The sequence below is a fragment of the Vanacampus margaritifer genome, chromosome 4 (assembly GCF_051991255.1).
Source record: "Vanacampus margaritifer isolate UIUO_Vmar chromosome 4, RoL_Vmar_1.0, whole genome shotgun sequence".
Classification (NCBI taxonomy): Eukaryota; Metazoa; Chordata; class Actinopteri; order Syngnathiformes; family Syngnathidae; genus Vanacampus; species Vanacampus margaritifer.
In genome coordinates, this window is record NC_135435.1 from 24,669,200 (window position 1) to 24,693,537 (window position 24,338).

General features: G+C 40.4%; 1 long non-coding RNA gene across 2 annotated transcripts in view; it reads left to right on the top strand.

Annotated features, from left to right (window-relative positions):
• Positions 1 to 23,497, top strand: part of LOC144050876 (uncharacterized) — a 174,038-nt gene extending 150,541 nt beyond the window's left edge. For both annotated transcript variants that reach the window (XR_013293961.1, XR_013293960.1), the window contains exons 4-5: positions 11,002 to 11,081; positions 23,343 to 23,497. This is a non-coding gene — a long non-coding RNA (uncharacterized LOC144050876). The remainder of the gene's footprint in view (positions 1 to 11,001; positions 11,082 to 23,342) is intronic.
• The last annotated feature ends 841 nt before the right edge of the window (positions 23,498 to 24,338 follow it).

Here is a 24,338-nt window from a genome sequence, read left to right on the forward strand (position 1 = left end):
TGATTTGTATGGACGTCAGTCTCGCGAGCGACGGGGACACGAGCTCAAGCTGAGCAAGGCCGAGACGTTGCCAAAGGAAGCCAGGCCCGAATGCTACTGCTTGCCACCATTGCAAAAGCTAGTGTCATTTTGCTCAACTGCAGATGGGAGAGGCCTTTATTCGTCAACATTTATTTAAATAATAAACAATGGCATGTATCACAATTCATGTCTCATACAAGTGGAGTTCAAACAATAATTAGAACGACTGTTGCCTCAATTTGTGCTGCTGTTTTGGTTAGCAACAGAGTTGAGATGGACCCACGAACTACCTTTCATTGTCTATGTGTGAATGAATGATCGTGTTTATGAACTGAGAAGACTAGTTAAATAATAAAAAAGTACATAGATATAGATAGTATAATTTTCACTGTTGGTGTTTGACATTAATACACAGCTTTTTTTTGTATTGGTGATATAGAGGTACATGTAGTAAAAACTTCAAAGTTCTGTTGCAGGTCTCAAAAATGTAATTTCCAAGTTTGCATGAATGTAACACAGTAACAGTTTACCTAGTAACACTAATGCGCGTATGCCTTCGGAACTCACTCAGTAGCGCCCCCTGGAAAGTTAGAACGTATCATCCCGCAACGGCACTTTCAAGGATTAACACAATATTTGGTGGGCGAATATTTTAATAATATTTGGTGGTCTTTTATTCAAGGGCACAGGCAAATGTGACAAGGACTCATGCTAGCAAACATGATGTCAGCCATTTTGGTTTAAAGCAGCTTGACACAATGAAAAGTATTCTCTGTAAAGCTTATTTATATCAATGTATTTTCCCCATATAAAATAAATAAAAAATACAGTCATTAATAGCTAAACCCCTGGTAACAAAAGTTCGAGTACACCCCTAAGTGAAAATTCCGAAATTGAGCACAGTTAGTCATTTTCACTCTCTAAAGTCATGTGACTCGTGTTACAAGGTCTCGGCCTTTCGGATGTGACTGGGGAGCAAGTGTGTTAAATTTGGTATTACAGATTTCACTCTCTTACTGATCACTGGAAGTTCAACATGGCACCTCACGTCAAAGAAATCTCTGAAGACCTGGGAAAAAAAAGATAATTTTGCTCTACATAAAGATTAGACATTAGAACAGGCCCCACCATGGTCGACTAAAGAAGTTGAGTGTCACATGCAGACTTTGTCTTTGGAAAATAGATGTATGAAAATCAAAAAGTCTCAAGGACCAATGTTTGAAATGAAAGAGAAAGCCGGTCACCCTTTTTTCCAAGTCTTGTATTTTGACAAACTCAAAATTGGCCCTAATCGGAAGATGGCCAACACTAAATTGTTGATCTTTTTGTCCTACGCCAGCTAATGTGGGTGGAGCATGGTGTCAAAATTTGATGATCAATTCCAGCATTTGCTGTAACAAAAAAACAAAAGATGCGAGGACTCGTTCATCGCAGCTTACAGCTTTAATCACTATTATTATTTACTTGACAGCATCATCGAGTTATGTCGTCCTTCCTTCGCACCACATCCCAAATCTGAAATTCCCGCTTCCGGGTTGTCTGGCACATAGCTTGAATCTCTCCTGCTGCTCTTTGTTTCCTGTCGAGTTGTGCTTGAGAAGTCCAAGGTTTGGATGTGTGCTTGTGCTTCACATCCAGGTCGCATTGCCCTCGCTGCAAACCCGAAGGCAACATGACCTGCAGCTTGAACAGCAGCAAGCGCTGCGGCATAGTACAGTGTTCATCCTCAGCCTCCCCTGTTGTCATAGCTGTTGTCTGGCCCCGCTTGGCTCGCTGCCCTCAGCACTTCCCTTGACCACCTGACTGACTCCCTGTGTGTGTGCATGCGTGTGCGTCAATGGCACACATTCTCTGTGCACTAAAAATATGCAAACAAACAGCAAAGCCAAACACGCTGAGGAGTGCAGGCTGCTCACATTTGTAATGCTCAACCAAACTATTCGAAGGACAGTTTGAATCAGGGGAATCAAACCTGTGGTGCTTTGGTTAAAAGCCACATTCTTCTACCCCAGCTGTTTTGGGAGCCTTACAACAAGTTATTATGGGGTACGCAACTTAATACATAACTCGCTACATGGGGTGTGATACGTAGTTACGTAAAGTGTTAACCTACTTTTTGCTGGTGATGCGTTCCAAACCCCCACCAATAGGTGAATTTATGCAAAGTAGAGGTTGACTTTCTGTTATTATTTAACCCCGTCGGACCCATAGATAATTGCAGTGGACATGACACATTTGTGTGTGTAAACCAATAAAAGCACATCATTTGGATGATGTCAACACTTCTGGTTCATCATTGGATCCTAGCTAACCAATCACAATCGCAAGTTGATTTGCATGATGTTCATGTTAAAATATAAGCTTGGTAAGTTTACAACGCGTTAGGCCTACAGACTTACTATCCTGGCGTCCACTATAAGAAATACAAATACTCTTGTTAACGTAAAAGTGGGGAAAAAAATTAACTAATAGAAATATGGCTGCATCTTTTAGTCATTGATAAAGTAATTCATAAAATTGAGTTACAGTTAAAAAGATGTACTGTACGGTAATAAACGAGTGTGATGTTGATTTGTGTTGATGTCATTTTTCTGCCACTAGATGGCATAATTGCATTTTAAGACGTTGGTGACAGAATTTTTCTTTTCATATTAAGAGCTATCTAATCTTTAACATGAAGTAACTTTTTAACATTTTTAAAATTGTAAAATACAACTCGACCCCAGTCTCCACAAATATATGCATTATAATCAAACTTATTACTGCTAAATTTTGACGTGCATGTGTCTGCTGGCTTTGCAAGTAAGGGGTGGTCATTAATCGCGAGTTAAAAAAAATTTGTGGCATTAAAGGAACTTTAAATTAACTCAAAATGAACGCACTAATTTGACACCCCTAGTTATTATTCTCCTAAATTTTATATTGTAAAACACCCACTTTCCGAACCTCTCTAATTCAGTCATACCGAAATGCAGTGATCTGTTGTAATTCACTAAATATTGAAGGCACAAGCAAAAAACACAAGCGTGGCACGGGCCTCCTTGTTTACACTCTAGTCAAGCCAACACACTGCGAGCGAGTCTATGAAGCTTCTGCGTGATCTTGATGACAGCGAGATGCAGATGATGATGAAGAAGGTGGCTGCGCATTTGGGTCATATGCACACTCCAGCCTCGTAAATCCCTCCTCCTCAGTGATGAGCACCGCGTCCCATGATTTATGGAGGACACAGACGTCCAGTTTAAGGGGGCCCCTCGTAAAAGGCAGCCTGGCGGCACTGTCAATTTTCATATTTCATCGTCTCTTACCGGGGCGGAGGTGCGGAGTTATATCGCCACCCCGGAATCTCATTAAAGAGCCTCTGGAATGAATTCATCTCATCGACTCCATTGTTATAAAGTGACTTCCTACAGTAAATAAGGATGTCTGTGTTTACTCTCCACTGTGTTATGGATATTCAACATTTAGTGATTAGACAGAGGGGTGTGTGTTTGTCTGTAGCCTTGATCTTGTGTTTAGTAGAATTTTGTACAATTCATGTTTTAAGTTTAGTCAAGAAAGCACAAAATGTAACCTTCAATTAATAAAGCTCCACTTTAATTATCCCAGGTTATTACAGATGTGTTAAAATATCTGTCATTAAAAATCCAGACAAGCAGAGTTCCCCTTTGCCTGCTCACTTAATTGGAGTTTATCAGGATTTGTTGATTTGTTCTTTGTTTTTTATTTGTTTTGAATGATGTCATCAAGGGCGCTTGTTTGAAATTTTGTGTAAGTTTGTTGTGGTATCTCCTGAATATTTTGCGCGAGATTACGCAAAAGCAAACAGAGGTGGCAAATCCAGGTCCAGAAAGTAAAAACCCTGTCACAGTTTGGCTTTAGACCCTGATGCTAGCCAGCTAGCTTCATAGCTCCCTATCAGGTAAACAAGCACCATTGGAGCTAGCTAGCTAGCTAGCACCAGGGGCTAAATGCCACAGTTTGGCTTTAGCCCCCGATGCTAGCTAGCTAGCTAGCTCCCTAGCAGCTAAACGAGCACCAATGGAGCTTGCTAACTAGCACCTGGGGCTAAAGTCAAACTGTGGCAGGGTTTCTACGTTCTAGACCTGGATTTGCCACCTCTGAAAGCAAACCACACAGGCATTTATTTTATTATTTGTGATATAATTTTCAGTATTCAATTTAAATAAATGTTGTGCGCGTGCGGCGACAAGCTGAGCTCATCTCCTGTGTGTGTGCATTCATCAGGCGTGAATGTCTTATTGTGTTATTTTCATCCGTGTGACAGGCTTCAAAGAGCACCTGGTTGGCGTTGCACACTTCAGCTCCTTTGCGAGCCATTCATGTGCCGTCTTGGTAAAGTAACCCTCTGAGTCATTAGCGAGAGCCTCGCTGCAGGTTTACACGCATGTCCGTTTTTTTTGTTTGTTTTTTTGCATGAGGACTCCATTGTGTTGAAGCTGAGCGGGTTCCAGGAAGCGACACTCGGAGGAGTGACTCATCTTTGGGGGGTGGAGAGATTAAAGGGGGTAACCAGCTGAGTCATAGCACGTCATCACTTAAACAAAGAAATTGCTCGAGCGCTAATAAGGATGTTTTTGCAAAATGTAGCAATGGGTAGACCGTCGACACGTATGTGCTCACTTCGAAATGGCCTTATTTTGGAATGAAAAACACTTTTAAGTTAATCACAAATGCAGAAATTGTTCATGTGGTTAGACAATCATGTTTTTGGAATGTAGGAGGGAACCAGCATAGCAGGAAAATTTCACGCAAGCACTATCAAGTCAAAGGCAAAAGCTAAACAGCAGGCAGCATTGTCACAGATTAGCATTAGCTAACAATGTTGCCAGCCTTATCTATCATCTGATCAACATGTGCATGACTTAAGTTAATTGATTTTTAGTTTAGTGGTATTTATTGCTAATTAACTGAAATGCAGTCCATTCCAGTCCACACAAAACTTTTTTTTTTCAAGAAAAATGTACAGTATGAATATTAAAACATAATCAAAGCAAATGTGAACAAATTATGAGATGAAAGTCACAAAGTATAAAGTAGTGTGCATTGGCTTTAAAGGATGAGGCTAGGTGGATGACATCAGGATCTGGTTGGCCATTTACAGTGCATGGGTTAGTTCAATGTGGCTGTTACCTTCATGCTCCTTGTGGAGTGTTTTCATTTTTGGCTGCTTGTCTCCTTCAATAAATGGCTAAAAGCAGGGCTGGACTGGCACAAAAAAAAAATCAGCCCTAGCATTTTGACCTGGCCCGCCCCAGCCTGACTCTTGGCCCGCTCCAGCCTAACATTCTGCCACTGATGTTTAATGATGATGTTTCAGTTTGCTATCTATATTCGAAATAGTTGAACAGACTGGTGCCTCTAAATTGTGGGCAAGTCTCTTGGAGTAAAATGTAGGAAAATAACAATTAAAAAGCACTGCATCTGCCCCATAAAGAGGTGGCCCACCGGGCATCTACCCTGAATGCCAAATGGCCAGTCCAGCCCTGGCTAAAAGTGCATCGATCTGTCGCTCATAAGTTGAAAAATGTGTAAATTGGGGCATTCTTACTGTAAGTCAACATATCTATGTATTTTAACGCGGACTCTTAAGTATCGAAATACCTCTTGGCGATCTGTTCGCATACAATAGCACACATTGTCGCTCGTGCGGGACCAGCAACACTCGCTGTGTAAATGCGCGTGTGCGTGTGTTATGTGTGTGTGTGTTACGCGCCATTTCCTCTCGTCGACGCTCTGTTGGCGCGTGTGATATTTACAAAAATGTTATGCCTTGACAACCCTCAATTAAACCTGTCATAACAAAGCTCATCCGAAAGCGAGACAGGAAGGAAGGGGCGCTCCAATGGATGATGTCAGGTTGGCGGCAGAGAGAGAGAGAAAAAACAACATGTAAACAGCTGTTCTTGGATCATCAATGACGGCAAGGGGGGTTGTAGGGGGGGTATCAAACATGTTTATCAGAGTGTGCCCAACTGCAGTGTGTGTTTGACCTGCTTAATTGGCGCCTTCTGAGTTCAGCAAGACCATTACGCAACTCGGCGAGTGTGCCGACAGTTTGAGGATCGCAGCAGTTGGGTTGTTTTAAACCAAACGCTTCCATTAAAGTGACGTCTTATGATCTATAACGTTGGTCTTCGAAGGGCTATAAATCTGCCGGTACGCTTTGAAGTGGCGCCACTGAAAGGGAGAACGCGGGGGCAAATGGCGATCCACGTCTGAGTTATTGCGACGTGGTAAACGGGTGCTTTTTCGTAGAAGGCCAAAAACAAGCTCCACCATCGAGGTCAGCCTGTCTGTTTGGTATTGCGAGTCTCGATCTCCGGATGATCTGTTTAGGCCATGTGGATGTTGTAAATTACAAGGCATGTTTGAATCATGTGTAAGTGCGTCTCTGACCTGAGGCGGTAATGCGAAAAAAAATGTTGCGCTGTTTAGAGCTATAAAAAGTGTCTCTGTTGGCTGATCTTTCTTGTTGTGACGTTGTGACATTTCTGTTGAAGTCTTGCTTTCCTGAACTGTCTTTGGCAGCTGTAGACGACATCATTGAACCATATAAAGACATGAAACGTGATAAAAATGTTTTTTTTTTATTTAAATTTTTCCCAATTTGGTTAGACCGGCCTTAGCGTAAACACGGGTGAAACGTACTTTTCGTGCCAAGGCAATTCTAGTCTATTGTGCTTCGGACCGCTTTGCATCTGGCAATTTGGTGACAAAGTAGACTAGATTTTAGACTTGCAAAAACAGGTCTAACTTGTGGCACAGGTGCTGAAACGTGATTTTGGTGGATTTGATCAGAAAGATTTGGTGCTCCATGGAGATGCCTGGTGGATTTCATCGTATTTCTTTCATAAATATGACAACTCCGTGCGATAATCCCTCTGAATCATTACACGAGTGACTACATCATCCCTAGTTGGAAATCATACAGTTTACCCTGATTATACACTCTTTGTGGACGCCAATCTCATGCCCATGACACCATCCAGTCGATTTCTGCTTCCACAATGTCAAACGTGCACTTCCGCCGCCCTCATTTTGAAGGAAATGAGTGGAGCCGCTTCGATTGGCCGGGAGTCAGCTGTGTTCTATGCCACAAGGGGGCAAAACGTCCGATTCTGTCTGTGCTTGTCAAGCAAAATACCACAAAAAAAACCACTACCCATGCTCACAGATAGGCCTTGCTTTGCATTAGACTTGGTTCTGTGCACAAAACGTTGTTTTTTTCTTATATATATATATATATATATATATATATTTATTTATTTATTTATTTATTTATTTAATTGTTTTTATGCTTTTTTGAGAGATCACCAATAGGAGGAAATCACAAAAAGTGTGACTTCACAAAAATTGTTGTTACTAAGTTTCAGCATTTGTCATTTTCTTCTACTCTTGTTGATATGTTGTAACATGATAGCGCACAAACTTGATGAACAGATTAAGAGCTTTGATGCCACAAAGCGCAATTTCAGAAAAAAACGTTTTATTTTATCTTGTACTTTTGATAATGGCACAAGAGGGGATGGGAATTATTTTGTCGTTGTTCTCTAAGCAATGAAAAGTTTCCCCACCACTTCCCAGCAATCATATGAGACCAGCCAAAGGTAGGGGGTCGGCCAACGGCAATCCGTCTGATTCCCAAATATGATTCAGCATGCAGATGACGTGGGGGCCCCTCTTAAATGGCATTTAGCGCAGGCTGGCATGGTGGTAATTGAAAATGTCAGTAAAAAGTGCTTAGGAGAAATTCCAGCAGGATTATCGCCCCAGTAACATGGGCAGACAGAGGCCTCGTCTCTGGGGAGAGCACAAAGGACTTGTCTCCATATCATAAAACCTGCTCTGTTCCCAATGCAGGGAGGGGAGCCGCTGAGTAACATCTTGTTTTTTCTTCTTCGTCTTTTTTTTAGTGTGTCCATGTATGTATGTGTCTGTGTTGGAAGGGAGTGGGGGTCAGGGTTGGACGGGGGTCCTCTCTTCTTCTTTTTTTTGCCACTGTTGTGGGTGCATCATATAAAAGAAGATATACAAGCGATTCACATGCAAATGCTCAGGGTGATTTAGAAAAAAGGGGGAGGGTGAGAGGGGAAAATGTGCTATTGAAAGCCACTGGAGGGGACAGGGAGGAAGGTGGTGGACATTAAGCAAAGGGGTGGGGGGTGCGAGGTGCCTGAAACAGAGAGACATTTGTGTAATCTGGCTTTATGTATCACCACTTGTGAATAATAACATGAAAAAAGAAAAAAAAGGAGACTTACCTCATCTGCCGGCTCGAGCCAAGGCGTAAATAAAAGGCCGCGACAATGGAATGACTATTAGCCGGGCCTCGGCGCTCAAGCTCGATCAGCGCCCATTCTTTGGAGCCACTGGCAAGAAGATTAATGTTTTGTTAAATATCAGTGTGGGAGCTTGTGAAGAAGAGGAGGAGGGCGGGAGGAAGAAGGGCTTGCTTAGTGGGCCTTCGGAACTTAGTCAGCCAATGTGTAATTATGCTTCTGTTGCTACGCAAGCATCCCACGCTGAAGTGACGGTACAGCGTTGTTATGGTATCACATGCGCGTATTTGTCCAGAGGATTATGGGTAATGTTGCGTGGGGATGTGTTCAACATGTTCCGATGTAATGTATAGAACAGGCTTTTTCGAGACGAGTAATAGAGAAACTTTAATCCACTCATCGTCAGCCTTGCTATGTTGTGTTTGTGTCTTCTCAATTCCCATGTTCGGAAAACATGCATGCTAGGTTTATTGATATGTCAAACTTCCCATGAGTTTGATTAGATGATTTTCCAGAGGAGTCCACTGCCCCGGAACCCCACTCAACTGAACTAGCTAGCTTGCCAGCGATTTATGGGAGCTTGGGTCGATAAAATTCACATTTGGGGTTCACAACAGCTCTGTCTTGTTTGCCAATGGGAACACAAAGGCGTACACACAATAGCAAATCTCTCAGTTGATGACGTTGGGCTGACAGCATGAGACCAGGCCGCCTCCCCAAAACTGGTCTGTTGGGAATGATTAATTAGTAAAAAAAAATAAAGAAAGAAATATTGACGCTACAATAAGCTTGCTGAATGGTCTCAGTGACATATAAACACTACCAAAGTAGCATCATGGCTAGTAGCGAGTAGTAGAAGCTAGCATCTCATGTCAGTAGCTTAACTTTAGCATAATGGATAAGGAGCTAACGTTAGAATGTTAGAAATGTCCGCTATAATAATAGTTAGTTTTTGTTAGCTTTATAAATGTAAAATGTAGTTTCATTTAGCGCCCGTTTTTTAAAAAGCACTCGAATAATAAACAAATATGTTTATTCAGTTTTCGTATTAATATTTCGTTAGTTTTAGTTAATTTTAATAACCTTGGTATAGAAGTATATTTGGTGTGGGCAAAACCAATTTTTGGGGATTATGACCTAAAAGAACACACAAAAGAATGGAAGTCTGTTGCTAGCTTAATGATACGCATACATATGTTTGTATGTATGTATACGGCAGCTTGTGTGCATGAGTGTGTTTGTGCTTAAAACATTAGTAGACGTCCTCCCCCCCGTGTCAGTAACAACCTTGGGTGGGTTTCTTTAACCACAATATTACGCAGCATCATAAATCTAAGACCCCTTATAGTATTTACGTCTCTGGCCCTGTGATCCTCGCTGATAGGCATGTCTGGACACCGCAACCCTCCCTCCTGGGCCTCTGCAGAGGCAAAGGTCAAGGCTGGGTGCGTTCTGAGGGGGTCGCATGACAGTACGGCTGACAGTCTGGCTGGCTAAGGGGATAGGTGACAGGATGGCACGGATGGCGGTCGACAAGGTGATGGCGATGGAGGTGACAGAAAAGTGACCAGGTGGGGAAGTTGAGGGTGAGTGACGGCATCGGACAACACCGAAGGCTGTGTTCGCTCGTCCGTCTGTCCATCCGTCCTATCTCGGCGTCATCCTTCCGCTAACCATTCCGACCTAGCAGGTCGTCACAAAGGCCCGTTGGCCTGACAGCGATGGGCAGCGAGCGCAAAGCATGGCAGCGCTTTGTGTGCCAAAAATGCCGTTGTTTTGTTTGCCTGTTTACCTACATACTTGTCCAACACAGCTAGCTTATGAGCCTATGAGCCACTCGCTTGTGGAGTTTAGAGGAACTGCGGGAATCTGACCCTGCTATATACTATACTATTTAGACACAAGTGGGGAAATCGTCACATTGTATACTTTTGTACACATTGTATACTGGTATCTATGGGGTTGTCATAAACATATACTTGTAATAATCCAATAAGATATGTATTTCCTAATGCTATAAAAGGTCAAAGAATCTATCTAGCTAGCTAGCTAGCAAGTTATATTATAAATATAAACCGTTAAAGATTCTATCTATCTAGCTAGCTAGCTAGCAAGTTATATTATAAATATAAACCGTTAAAATGCCAAACACTGAAACCCAAAAATTATAAATGAATAAAAAAAGAAATACATAAATGATATATACATATACAACTAATTGGATAGAAATACAAATTAATAATATTAAACAGTATATAACAACTAACCATCAATCTTCACTGAGCATTATGTGTGATTAACTTACTGTAGCCTGCTTAACAGGGGAAAAAAACAGATACTTGTACTAATGTGCATATAGTTATATAAATTGATTAACAAAAATTGGAAACAAATTCATTTAGAGGCGGGGGGTCATTTTTTTCTTGGTGAGATGTTGTACATTTCCGATAAAACTGTTCCAATGGCAACATCCACATCCACTTGTGGCTAATGTTTGCCCACTCGTTAAGTGTTTTATTTTTTTTTTATCTGGTTAAACAAAGGTATACAATAACCAGCAAGTGGAACCTGTTAATGACTTCCGGCTCCAGTGACTACACTCTTTCTATACTGCATATGTATGATGATACATGTATTTGACTGCCTTCCTGTGTTCTCTCTCATCTCTGACTCACAGGCGTGAAGCGGCGAAGCATCCCCGATACGTGCGTGCGCGCGTTGCACTCCAAGAGAACCACGCTGGGGAGGAAATGAAAGGTACTCCCCTCATTTCATACACCAGCAACCTCACACTCTGACTCAGCAAGCCAGCCTGAATGAGCATGTGTGTTCACACGCTGGTTGGATTACATATTTTACCTTCTACATTTACTGCTGAGCCCGCTTCAACTCAGTTGCTAACCAAAACAGCAGCACCAAATGACTTCATTTTTTTTCTTACTCGTTTTGGTACATTTGTCAGATCAGAATTGACATTTGCAAAACAGCAAATGCATTTCTTAAAACAGTTCATACAAATAGCAAAACATCATGGTTCTCCGCAAAAGTTGTTTTCTTTCTCAAAATCCTCAGTAGCCAACATCTCTCAAAAGTAAATATTTGTGTCATTGTGTGTGATCGCTCCCATCATGTTGTGCGCTGCCTAATCCATTTCACCGCATTCTCCATCGTCGTGCTTTTTGTTGAATTTTAAACTTGAATAAAGGCCTTCCCCCTCCATTGGTAGTTGATGGAGACACAATAGCAACACTCCCCTGTGCGGGTTAATAAGTATTCTGTCCCGCTCGGATGCTTTTTACCTCCTAATGCACAGTGACCTCATGTCTGCCTCACTGAGCTTTTGTAAACTACTCAATGACTCCACTGCACCCGTCCAAATGCAGCCAAGTTGGCCGTGTGTGTGTGTGAGAACGTATTTGTGCGTGTGTGTCAATTTACGACAGCACCATTTTGTGTATATGAAGATTTTGATGGCATGGGTACAGAGTACAGTAGGGTGGCATGTCACGCTACACTTTGTGCTGGTTGCTTCTTTGTTGCCAAAAATGTCACTGAGCAGCACAGATAACAAAAACGCTCTGGACAAAAGTTTTGGGACATTTTACCATTGCAAAGTAGAAGTAAAACCTTTATTAACTGTACAGGTAATGTTTTAGGTAGAGATGTTCAATACCATTTTTTTTTCAGCTCGATACCATTGCCACACTTGAGTACTGTAGTTGCAGATGCGAAATAGTAGGCTACCGGTACTTACAGTGCTTCTGATACATAAAATTCAGAGACAGATCATTTTAAAGAAAGACGTATATATTCTAATATAGCATTTTCCCGTAGTAAAATTGCATGAAATTAATGGCTGTTTGTATGATCTTTTTTTCCAGACAAACATTATGGTTGGATGGAAGTCTATCTTAATGCTAACTTTAGTTGGGTTTCTATCCACCCATTTTTGTTTGAATTTGCAAGAAATGCGAAAATAAAACTGAATGGAAACGCTAGAAATTTGAAAAAGGGCCCAAAATTTGCCCAAAAGTTTTTACGCTTAGAAGTGGTGGATTTTGAAGCGTATCGACTATTGGGGGGAAAAAAATTTGAATTTTGGCTATGGAAACAGGTTTTGCAAATAAGCGCTGGCAAGACCGGATACACGTCGCACGTTTTGACCGGATCAGTCGCACGTCCGTTTTGTGCATTTTCAGTAAATTTGCTTAAAAACTTCAAAACAATTGGATGGAAGCCTAGCCAAAATTCTCATTTTCCTTTTTTCGATGCGCTTCAAAATCCACCCCTTCCAAGCGTAAAAACTCTTTTGCTAATTTTGGGCCCTTTTTTGATTTTCTAGCGTTTCCATTCAGTTTTATTTTCGCATTTCTTGAAACTTCGAATAAAAATGGTTGGATAAAACCCCCACTAATGTTACGATATTAGTATTACAAACAAACAAACAAAACTGAGAAGTGAATGTAGCTGTACTCCCAACTTTGGAGTCTAACTTGTCATCTCCATTGCTGTTACGATGTGTCTTTGCTGGTTCTTGGCAGCAAGCGTTCAAGCTGGCAGCCATCAGGTATCCTGGCCTGTTTTGCTGTCCAGAAGCAGAGGACAGTACCGGCGCATGAGTGACATAAGCCATCAGCGTCAATGGGGGAGCAGGTTGTGTGTTGTTTGTCAGCGGTGGCGGTCAAACCTGCTGAGAGCACCTGGATGCATCTTAAAAAGCATCCAAAAGGCCAATTTGTGAATGTATGCACGACTTGACGTGCCAGATCGCCACGGGCCCGTGTGGTCACATGACCTGCCCTCTGATTGACAAATACAATTCTCTTCATAAAAAAGGAGATGTGGAAAATTCCAAAGCGGGTAGGTCACCCGTCAGACGTCTTTTGTTTGCGCACGGCAGACAGAAAAAGGTAACAGTCTCTGTTTATATAATTTTATAGCTTTTATGTCAAGGCACCGAGAAAAGAAAAACAACATTTGCCTGCGTGATTTATGCCGTGTTTGGACAAGTATGAACAATCTGTCTTTACACGGCAACTCTGTTTCCTTCAGAAATATCTCCATTGTAACCTAAGAGAATTTGCTTTTAGGTGCTTTTTTTTAGGTGCTTTTGAACCCGTCGCGCAGCTCATGCTGCCAGCCCCTCCCCTCTCTTATCCACACACTAACTCAAAAGCTTAGAACTTTATTAATTTCTTAAAAGTAGTTTTATCGTAACAGCAAAAATCCACAAATAATTGATGGCCAACAAGGCTGGACTAGCCATCTTTCATACTGGGCAGATGCCCGGTGGGCCAGCCTCTTTTGGGGCAGATGCAGTGCTTTTAATTATTTGGATATTTCAAATGATATTGGTAATAAATGAATAAATAAAACTCACTTAGTATTATAAAGCCACAGACAGACTTTCACAAAGAAGCACATGCTAAAAATAAATAAATAGATAAATAAATAAATTGGAAGGGTGGGTCGCTAGAAGGGCACCCTTCTGCGCATGGTCCACAGTTTGGCTGACATGGGGATAAAGTAGAAAACAGAGCAACAACTCAGTTTGCACATGATTGGGGAGCCAAAGGTAGACAAGAAGACGAGAAAGAACAAAAAAACACGGCAACAACATTTTTTGGGACCAAAAAGCAATTTTAAAAAAAATCAACAACACCTTGAAATAAACCAAGAGATGAGAGAGTGGGAGGAAAAAACAACTCAAAATATATCAAAAACATTCTTGGGAACTTTTTGTATGATTTATTTTACATGATGCAATGACTGAATTTTTGTTCTCATTCCCACAACCTAATACATAAACGTCGTCTCAAATTGCCGGCTTTGAGTTACATGCTGAGAACTTATTTATTGTGGCACCTTTTCTTTTCGTTGCCCGTGTCACTCCATTACAAAACCTAATTAGTGCTTTCAGCACCGCCTCGATTAGGCGCAACCCGATCCTCGGATCGGGAGAGGGGAAAAATAATAATTGCTGCATTCCTGACAACCCTCCATATTATAAATCATTGGTCATGTTTTCAATGGAAATATGATTTCCCCACTACAAATTATCCAACCTGTTTTATGTCCTCCCGCACGCCATTAAAGCGCTAGCGTGTGGGAGGAAGTAATTTGGTTCAAAGGATTTTTGGCAGCAGCGGGGTCGTGTCTTTTTTGGCTTGTTTATGAAGCAACTACCCGCAAAGGCGGACATGCGAGCTGGCTCACAGATTAGCATCAACATGGCCTGTGTACATTACATGTAGTAGAAATTGACTGTATCGGTGAACTCTCTCAGTGTCACCATTTTCATAACCTCCATTACATGTCCACGTGGAAAAAAACACAAAATACATAAAAATACGTCCCTGGGAATGAATGAGTCAAAAACATTCGGAAAAAGTTGTTTGGGGAATTGGAGCATCTCTGAATGTCCAGAACACTTTCTATGTCATTTCGCACCACTTTTGAGACTAATGTGACACTTAGGGCTCATCTCATTTCTCTAATTGCCACTTACCCAGTCCATGGGGTTCCCTTCTCTGTTTACACGCTAGCACCTCTCACCAGAAAGTCCATCAAGGAGGGAGGAGCTTGACAAGTATACACTTTAGCGTAAATCAGATAATTGCCCCTCAATAGTATATTGACAAAGATTTTGTTTTATTTTTGGAGGAATATTATTTTTGGTTTTGTTGAAAGAAATGGATAGATTAGATATTGTAAGGGGGAAAAAAGCTGAATGTAAAATATTTAATAATTAAATATGTATATAATATTAATTTAATAATTTTATTTGACATGTATTTTTAGTTACCCCCTAGCGTTTTTTGTTTGTTTTGTTTGATGTTTATGTTTGAAAGCTGTACCTGATTTTTGATTGTAAATTGAAATTATTGAATAAAGTTTAAATAAATAAATGTCCCTCAATGTCGTCATGTGATGGAGACGTCTTGTTCAGATGGCGTCACATTATTCACGGATGATGATCATTTGTTTCAACAAGAAAAGGTTTTAAATTCATATTGTACTTGCCACTAATCTAATTTAATCAATTAGTAAATTGTTTATCTGTTGGCGACACCGGATTATGTTAGCCCATCAGTGGGAGCATCTTGTCAAAACTAATCATGTGTGAATTGATTTAAGGTTTAAAAAATAAAGCACTCTTGTGAAAGTTAATTAATAACATTAATTTCGTAAATTGATAGGTTTGATATTAATACTGAAATTCATAGTAAATTTCACAAAAATGAATTCAATTTTGTAAAAGTTCAGTCAATTTCATCCCAAAATATCTGGTTATCTTTTTCATTTAAACCGGAATTTAACACTCCTAAATTTAAACCATGCAAATGTTTTTGACACTGCCATCTAAAAGAATCGAGAATCAATTGGAACTAGAACCAAAATGAGGAACCAGAATCGGAACCAGGCTTTAAACGATGCCCAACCCGAGTCCACACACTCAAATCCGCTAGATTTGCCTTTTAAGGAAGCATGTCTTTAATGCTGATTATTGTTGTTGTCCAAATGGCCTAATCTCTACGCATACTTGTAATCCCGCTCAAATTATAACGTCCTGTTTATCTTTGACCTTCCAAGCACGACAAAGTCGTGCAGTGCAAACTGGTCCGGCGTCTGTCGGCCGAATTCGCGGGTGTGCTCGGGTGTCTTCCAAGGGTCATAGGGCAAATCTTGTGGTAATCTGCTAATCCAATTGGCCCGCACCGTATTCACACGATGAGCCAGAGCAAAACGCACACTCACACGCACACACGTACTGTATATGTACACAACAGAGGTATGCACGCACACTGGCTGTCCTCACTCAATTTTGACTGCAAACAGTCCATTTAGGCCTGAAACAGATTAGCAAAGGTGACTCCTGAGTGGGGGAATTCCACCAAAGGCATATTTGGCACAATTCATAAACCAATTAAAAATGCATTCTAAAGCGTGGCCTTCTATTGCGTCGGTGTGGTTGGAATGAAAATGCATGCAACAAGTGTGCCTGTGTTCTATTTTCAAACCGATATAATTTCCAACTTGTGATGATCCACACAGCAACTGTTGTCAAATTGACCTTGGACTGTCAACATAAACCTATTTTTGGAGGACTGTTTCTGAGAATTGCTTCACTTTTGGTGTTCTATATTTCTTTGCAAACTTGTATAGTTAAGCTATGAACTGAAAAATTCTTCAATGTTTTTACTTTCCTGTGACTCTTGTAACTAGTTTTTAGTTGAATAAGACCTGTTTTTGAGGACTGCTTCACATCTGTGTTACATTTTACTTTGAAAATATATATACTGTACGAAACTGAAATTTTTTGGGAGGTTTTGGTTTCCTGTGAATCATTCGACTGATGTTAATGAGCGAATGAACTGTTTTGAAGAACTGCTGCACCTCTGTGTTGCATTTTTTAATTTTAAACTTAAACATTTAGTCCACAGTATAAACTGAAAAATGCTTGATTATATTTCTTTACTGTCACTAAACTTGTGTTACGCGGAATACCATAGTTTCATGAAAACGACTTCACATCTGTGTTGCATTTACTGTAAAAAGTGTGCAATTACTGTACAAACCGATCAAATCTTATAGCTTTTGCTTGCCTGTAAATCATTTGACTAATTTTTGGTCATATACCACTGTTTAGAGAACTTCACATCTGTGTTGCATTTTCTGTGAAAAACAACAACAACAAAAATATTTAATTTTACTTTCCTGTGAATCATCTGACTATTTGGTCATAAATCACTAATTCATTACATGCTTACATTTTTTGAAGAAAAAAAACTTGCGCATTTACTGCACAGACTGAACAAATATATATATTATAGATTTTTTTTTTTTTTCCTGTTGCTCCTTTGACTGATATTTGGTCATAGTATACCACTGATTATGAGAATGGCTTCACATATGTGTTGCATTTACTATAAAAAGTGTGCAATTACTGTACAAACTGAACAAATATTATAGATATTTCTTTCCTGTTACTCCTTTGACTGATATTTGGTCATAGTATACCACTGATTATGAGAACGGCTTCACATCTGTGTTGCATTTTTCTTAACAATGTCATTTACAAAATGAAAAACGCTTTGAACCTTTTCCTTTCCTATGGATAGCTCAACTGATATTTCATTGCGTAAACTCTTTTTCTGAAAACCGCTTCACAACTGTGTTGCATTTTGTCTTTTACAATTACAAGTGTATACTGTATCTCACTGTGGTCAAGCTAAAGTCTTGGGTGTGGTGGGGGGGGGGGGGGGGAAACGGGACAAAGCAGGCAAGAAAGTGGCCCGACAAGTAAAAGTGCGAGTGTGGTGCAGTTGCTGGCACATCGCAAGGAGCAGATGTGGAGGGCCAAGCAGCCTGCTGCATGCAAGCGGCCATCTGGCCAAGCTAAATATTGCCTCAGAGCAACCCCATTCTATTTGCCTTTGGCCAATTTGTATTGTCCGCGGTCACACATAGGTACACTTCAATCACTGTCGGCGAGCTTGGGTATGGAGGGGGATGGGATTTATTGGAGGTGCCATCAGGGTGATTAGTTCCAGTGGTCAACAATGAGCCGGGGTGGGGGGGGGGTTTTGGGCTTGTTGTGTGTTTGACTGCGCGGCGCTCTACAGCGGGCGTGAATGGCGAGCGGCAGAACAACACTCCCACCACTCAATGGTGTCTGTCGCTTGAAAAGTCACATCAAACAAACAAGTGCGGACAAAGGAGGGCCACTAATGATGGGAATCTGCAGGCTTCTTAAACCCGACGCAACTTTTCTGGAAACAAATAAGACAAGTTTAATAACTACCACCTGTTGCATGTGGACACAAATATATTTAAGAGTAAAGTATACTGATTGATGTTATTATATTGATTCATGGCTAGTTTTGTGCTGCATTTGCATCCGTATATACAGTAGCAAATGCTTAGTACAGTATATGTAGTATTATGTTCATATGTTGTTATATTGATACCTATACACAGTAGTTTTAGCAACATACACTTGCTGTTGACTATTCTTGTTGATTGTGTTCGCATTCACTTCTGCACAGTAAAAGGATGGAAAGCATAGTTGCTGTATTTGCACTTCAGTGTATTCCTTAAAAATAAGTTCTACAACCACATATTTTGATTGGGACTTTTTTTCCCCTAGCCACTGGATTATTTGTTTCATCCTATTCATCGATTTTTTTAAATACATTTTATTGTGTGCTCTATTCAAAATGACTTTTATGAGAAAATTGAAAAAATCTAATTATACAATTCAATTTTAAGGAAATTTGCGGTAGTTTGGATATATATGTCATTTAAATAATTTTTTTATCTGTCATTGTTTTTGGGGGAAATTTTATGTATCATACATACGTACAATTATCGGTACAGACGCTCCCCTACTTACGAACATTCGAGTTGCGAACAACGGTACATACGAACATGTCTGCGCGTACAGTATGTCGAAAAATGTTTGGAAAGAAATGCTGTAAGTTAGATTTTGTATTGCGCGTAGTGCTTCTTTCCGCCGCTAATACCGACGATTGGCGCTGTGAGAGCTCATTGGAGGCTGAGCAACGTGGCGAGGAGGAGGAGGAAGAAACGCCGGTCCCCATGAAGCAGGAAATAACTTTTGAAGCCGATTCCAGCGACGACGAAGAATCTCTCATGATATAAAATCCTCCTCTTCCTCCTCCTCCATCATCTCCTTAAGCATCGAGTACATCTTCCAAAAGTAAGTTAAACTTCATTTTATTTATCTTATTACGTACATGTACATACTGTGTGTGTCTCTCGCTCTCTCTCTCTAACATACGTAGTACAGTACAGTACTGTACGTATTCTCTCCATTTTATTAAAAGTTTTTTTCAGTGCAAACCAATGCAGGTTACTTGTACAAGCCTTAAACATACTTATATAAACCTTCAATATACTTATATAGGCTTTAAACATAAATTATAATACAAAATATAGCACTGAAGCAACTTACGAACAAATTCACCTTACGAACGATCGTCCGGAACGTAACTCATTCGTAAGGTGGGGAGCGTCTGTATTGGTCTAAAAAAAAAAAAAAAGTGGCATCCCTAATTAAATCCGCAAATTTGTGATGGCCCAAGCGCCAAACGGGTCGACTGCAGTTTTAAGTTGTAATATCCCCATTCACCACTAGATGGCAGACATGGCAAAGTTACGCTTACATTGAGTTTTACACCACCATATGCTCCATGGTGAGTTGGCCTAAAATCTTTTGGGAACAATCAATCAGTGAGTTGTTTTTTTTTTGGTCAAAAAATGTACACTTAATGTTGGTTTGATGTTCAACAATTAAGTGCCATCCTTGAATAGTTATTTCTATGCAAAATTACAGTATTTCGTGAGAAATGTATTATGAAGAAAGAAATATATTTTGCACATATTTTTTTCTGTTGCGATCACTTTAGATTATTCTCTTTTTGCCGCTGTTCCCGTTCACCTCTGTACATATAGTATCTATATCGTTGCCACATATACTGCTACTTTCATTCTACTGACTCTCATTGCCTATTTTAGGTAAATGTACATTGATTAGTTGCTCTTCAATCTTGTCGGCTTCTAGTGCAAAAAAAAATGAATTTCCCCTTTGTCCGAGCCAGGAGATGTTGTAATGACTAAAAACATGATGTGCAATGACAGTTGTCAACCGTCAAAATGAACTGTATTATACATTGTATTCGCAGAAGTGCGCAACGCCAACGAATCATGCCGTTCATTCGACCGATTTCAAAGCCCACAAGCGCTTAGCAACATCCTCTGTGGACATACAGGAAGCTCCCAGGCCCGTCGCGGCACCCGCAGGCCTTTCCAACAGACTTCTCTGCGGGCATGAAAGAAAAAAAAAAAAGTATCCGTCATTAGTCTCACCTTGGTCTGCTTACATCACAGACCAAGCATTCCAAGTTGTCCTCTAATCAAGCGAGCACCAATATCCTGCAATTAGTTCAGTTTCCACACTGTGCCCTCGGGGTCCGGCTCCGGCCTGGGAAATGGGATCCAGTCCCTTTCTGTAAAGCCCCCGTCTTTTTGCGAAGCGCGACACACACATGCACATACACACACATGGAGTTGTTATCAGACTATGTTTGCATGGGAACCACATGTAGTGTGTGTGCGGATCCTTTCATATGCTTGTGGCGGGGTGGGCTGCGGATTAGATTAGCCCGTCTCATAACGATTAAGTGTAATCTGGAAGTGTCCTTGAGCAAGAAAGACAATGTAGTCTGTGAACGACGGCATGGGAATAACTGAACGTATCATGAAAAAACGACTCTTTCGTGATGATTCATCTCTGTTTTATCATAATGATATCAACAATGACAACATTGTGTTTGGGCTACCGCGAGGCACGGGCAATAAACTGTTTGCATTGTTTTGGTAAACCACATGGGGAAAAGTTTTGGTAATTAGCGCAATTGTGACAGTATGTGACAAATTCCTTCAGTGGTTTTACATATTTGGTCAATAAAATAAGCGATATGGCCCAAAAATTGAATCTATCTATCTATATATCTATCTATCTATCTATCTATCTATCTAGATGGCTATCTATCTAGATGGCTAGCTAGCTAGCTGTCTATCTATCTATCTATCTATCTATCTATCTATCTATCTATCTATCGCTCTCTCTCTTGCTCTCTCGCTCGCTCGCTCTCTCTCTTGCTCTCTCGCTCTCTCTCTTGCTCTCTCGCTCTCTCTCACACTCTCTCTCGCAGATATATATATATATATATATATGTACCTCAATTTCACAATTTATCTCATTTTCAATAATTACGATTTTTTTTTAAACCTAATAAATAAATTTGATTTAATGTCCAGCCCTGGTTTTGAGCACATTGGGCTTGTTTCTTCATAGCTTGTGGGATTGTGGTGAGCAGTGGCTCATTTGCATGAGACAGGACCACCCCCTTAAAATAGAACGAAAAGGAGATATGTTATTAAGCACCTTGGAACTGTTAAACAATTTAAAAAAATATATATATATAATAATATGTCTCCTCCAGTCTTCCCAATGTGCTGCAAGTGAGTTCTTTTGGGAGCTGTTGAGGATGATCAGATTGAAACTCATGGTGTGGTCCTCACACACACACACACACACACAGAAGCCTGCTTTTGCAGCTGTTTAATATAAATCCCGCTCAAATATCTTTGTCCACATGGTTTATTTTGACAAACAATACACAGGGCCCGCATTCCTGCCGAGCCCCCAACCCTTAGCCCCCTCCCATTCCGTCACTGTCTAAGCAGGCGGCTTCCCTTCAAGGGGAGCAGACACCGTTGTGCACAGATGGTCCAGCGGCACCGCTGTCATACAAACAGGCTCCAATAAAGAAGATATACACACGCGCGCACATGTATCAATATGGATACATAAGTCATTCATTTTTAGAGGAGGGACAGATGTGCAAAGGAAAAACATGTATATGGATTTGGGAGCCCCAAGTGTGTTTATTTTAATTGGATCCATTCACATTCATCACAAGCTTTGTAAACATGTTCCACATGATAAGACAGTGTTGTGTTACACTCTTTTGGACACGCGTGACCTCCTCTCAGCCAAACCACTACACGCTAACACACATTATGTGTACATTTATAACATACAGCCATGCCTCAAATTATTCATACACAGGTCCAAGTTTTAAGTTGAAGTGATTGTTTTTTTTGTAGCTGGAAATGGTGAAAGATTGAGTAGTTGTGTTAGAGAGTTGAATTATAATATTTAATAATATTTTCATTGATTCTTTGTCATAAATCGCTTACACAGGCTCTTGTATTTGCAGGCGTTTTAGCACTTTCAATGAGACTCATTTCCTGCCAGATGATACCATTCAACAGAAACAAATGCACTTTTGTTCAAAATCATTCATCATTTTGGGCTTCACTGCGAGGAGCAAAAGTTCAATAAATATGTGCGTAAATGCAGTAAGTGCCAAACAGTGCTGCTTAAGTGATAACGTATTCTCTTTATATAAATTTTGAAACATTATACAAGGTAAGGTTACGTTGGAGGTATGCGGGAAAGTGTCTGCTTCCGCTATTAGCGAGTCTGCAACAAGTCAATTGGAGTTCAGAGATAAAAAATAAAATAAAAAATGACTCCGAAAAAAAGAACACCAGCTCTGTTTTTCGGAATAATTTTTTTCCCGTTTTTTTTGAATATTTTTTTCCTGTTTTTTTTTTCTTTAAATTTCCCTGTTTTTCTGAATAATTTTTTCTCCTGTTTTTCTGAATATTTTTTTTCAGCCTGTTTTTCGGAATATTTTTTTGACCCAAAAAAATTCAGTAAAACTGAAAAAAAATATTCAGAAAAACAGAAAAAACAAATAATACTCAAAAAAACAAAGCAACCCCCAAAAAATGTCAGAAAAACAGGGGTGGGGGTGGGGGGGGTTGCAAGTGAATGCAATACGCTTCTGTACAAACACACAGAAAAGTACATTTATTTAAAAACAATAATACTAATAAGCTGCATGTTTTAAAAAAATAAATAATTGCACATTTAAAATGAAAAATAATAATCATAGCAAATAGCATTGTTAAAAAAAAAGGGAAAATACAACAACAGTAATAATAGCATGTACAGTACAGTATTATTTTTTTTTTTTTTAAACAACAACCACCAAGTTAGATACAAAAGTCACGGACTCACTCAAGTTTCTATTTCGTCCCTTGTCAAAAATGGCTGCCCTTATGTTGTTTTAACGTAACCATGGAAACCAAGTTACATCATATGGCACCAAATGTCTTAAATATACCCCATTTCCTGAAATTAGGTTATGTAAAAGTTATACTGTATTATATTCATCCACATGTCATGAATATTCACTCATATTCCCCATTAACGAAGGCTACAAGTTTACTTTGAATGTAATTTGATTCTAATTGATTGAACTGTGGTGCCAGGCTGCTTTGCGTTCAATGACATCACGCATTTGTCAGTGTAAATTCTCACCCCGCCACCCTCGTCTCACCCTCGCCTCTCCCCAGGCCCCTCATGCCACATCCACTGCACATCCTTTCCTCCCTTCCGGGCCTCCGAGCTGTGGAGCCTCACAAAGGAGCCCTTAACAAGAGAGAAGAAAGAGCCGGTGCCACTTGGACGGGATTACATCCTAGTAAGATTCTTCAGTCCTCTTAACCCTCCCCTGGCCTGATTAGAAAGTGAGCGGGGGGGGGGGGGAATCATAAGGGGGAGGGGTTTGGCTTGGGCTGGGGGGGGGGGGGGGGGTTCTCCACACATGTCCAATCAAGTGTTGCGCTGTTGTGCCGAGTGGACTTGCTCACGTTCGCGTCAGTCTGGCTGCTTTGCTACTAAAACGAGTCATGAGAGACATCGAAAGGGTGTCAAGGTGTTAGCACATTATGCTCCACAGTCTCCACTTGGCTGCAGCGCTGTGTTTCCTCGCTGACTTTAGTCACCTTTCGAACGGAATTTGAGAATTGTAACAGTTGAGAAGCTAGGAAGAACAAAAGCAAATACATATGCTATTGTTAGCTTAGCCTTGCTCCACATTCTCCCCTTTGCTGCAGCGCTCAGTCTTCTCGTTGCTCTCAGTCTGGTCTCAAGTATTAGATTAGCATCACTGGAACACATAGGGATGCACTAGTGCAATTGTTTGCTTAGCTGTACTTAGTCCACTGTCTCCACATTGCTGCAGCTCTCAGTCTTCTCTGTGCCCTCAGTCTCTTCTTGAATAGAGTTGTACTTTTATTGTAACATTTTGGGATACATGGTTAAAAAGTATCCAAAAAATTACACATACAAGCTAATCTTAGCTTACCTTTACTTACTCCACTGTCTCTACTTTGCTGTAGCACTCCTTTTCCTCACAGCCCACAATCTCCTCTAGGATAGAATTGAAGTGCCAATGTAATATTTGAAGATACATTGCTTAAAAATGACAACAACGAACACACGCTATCAAGCTTACCCTGTTGCCTTGTACTCCACGGTCTCTATTTTGGTTTAGTGTTCTATTTGCT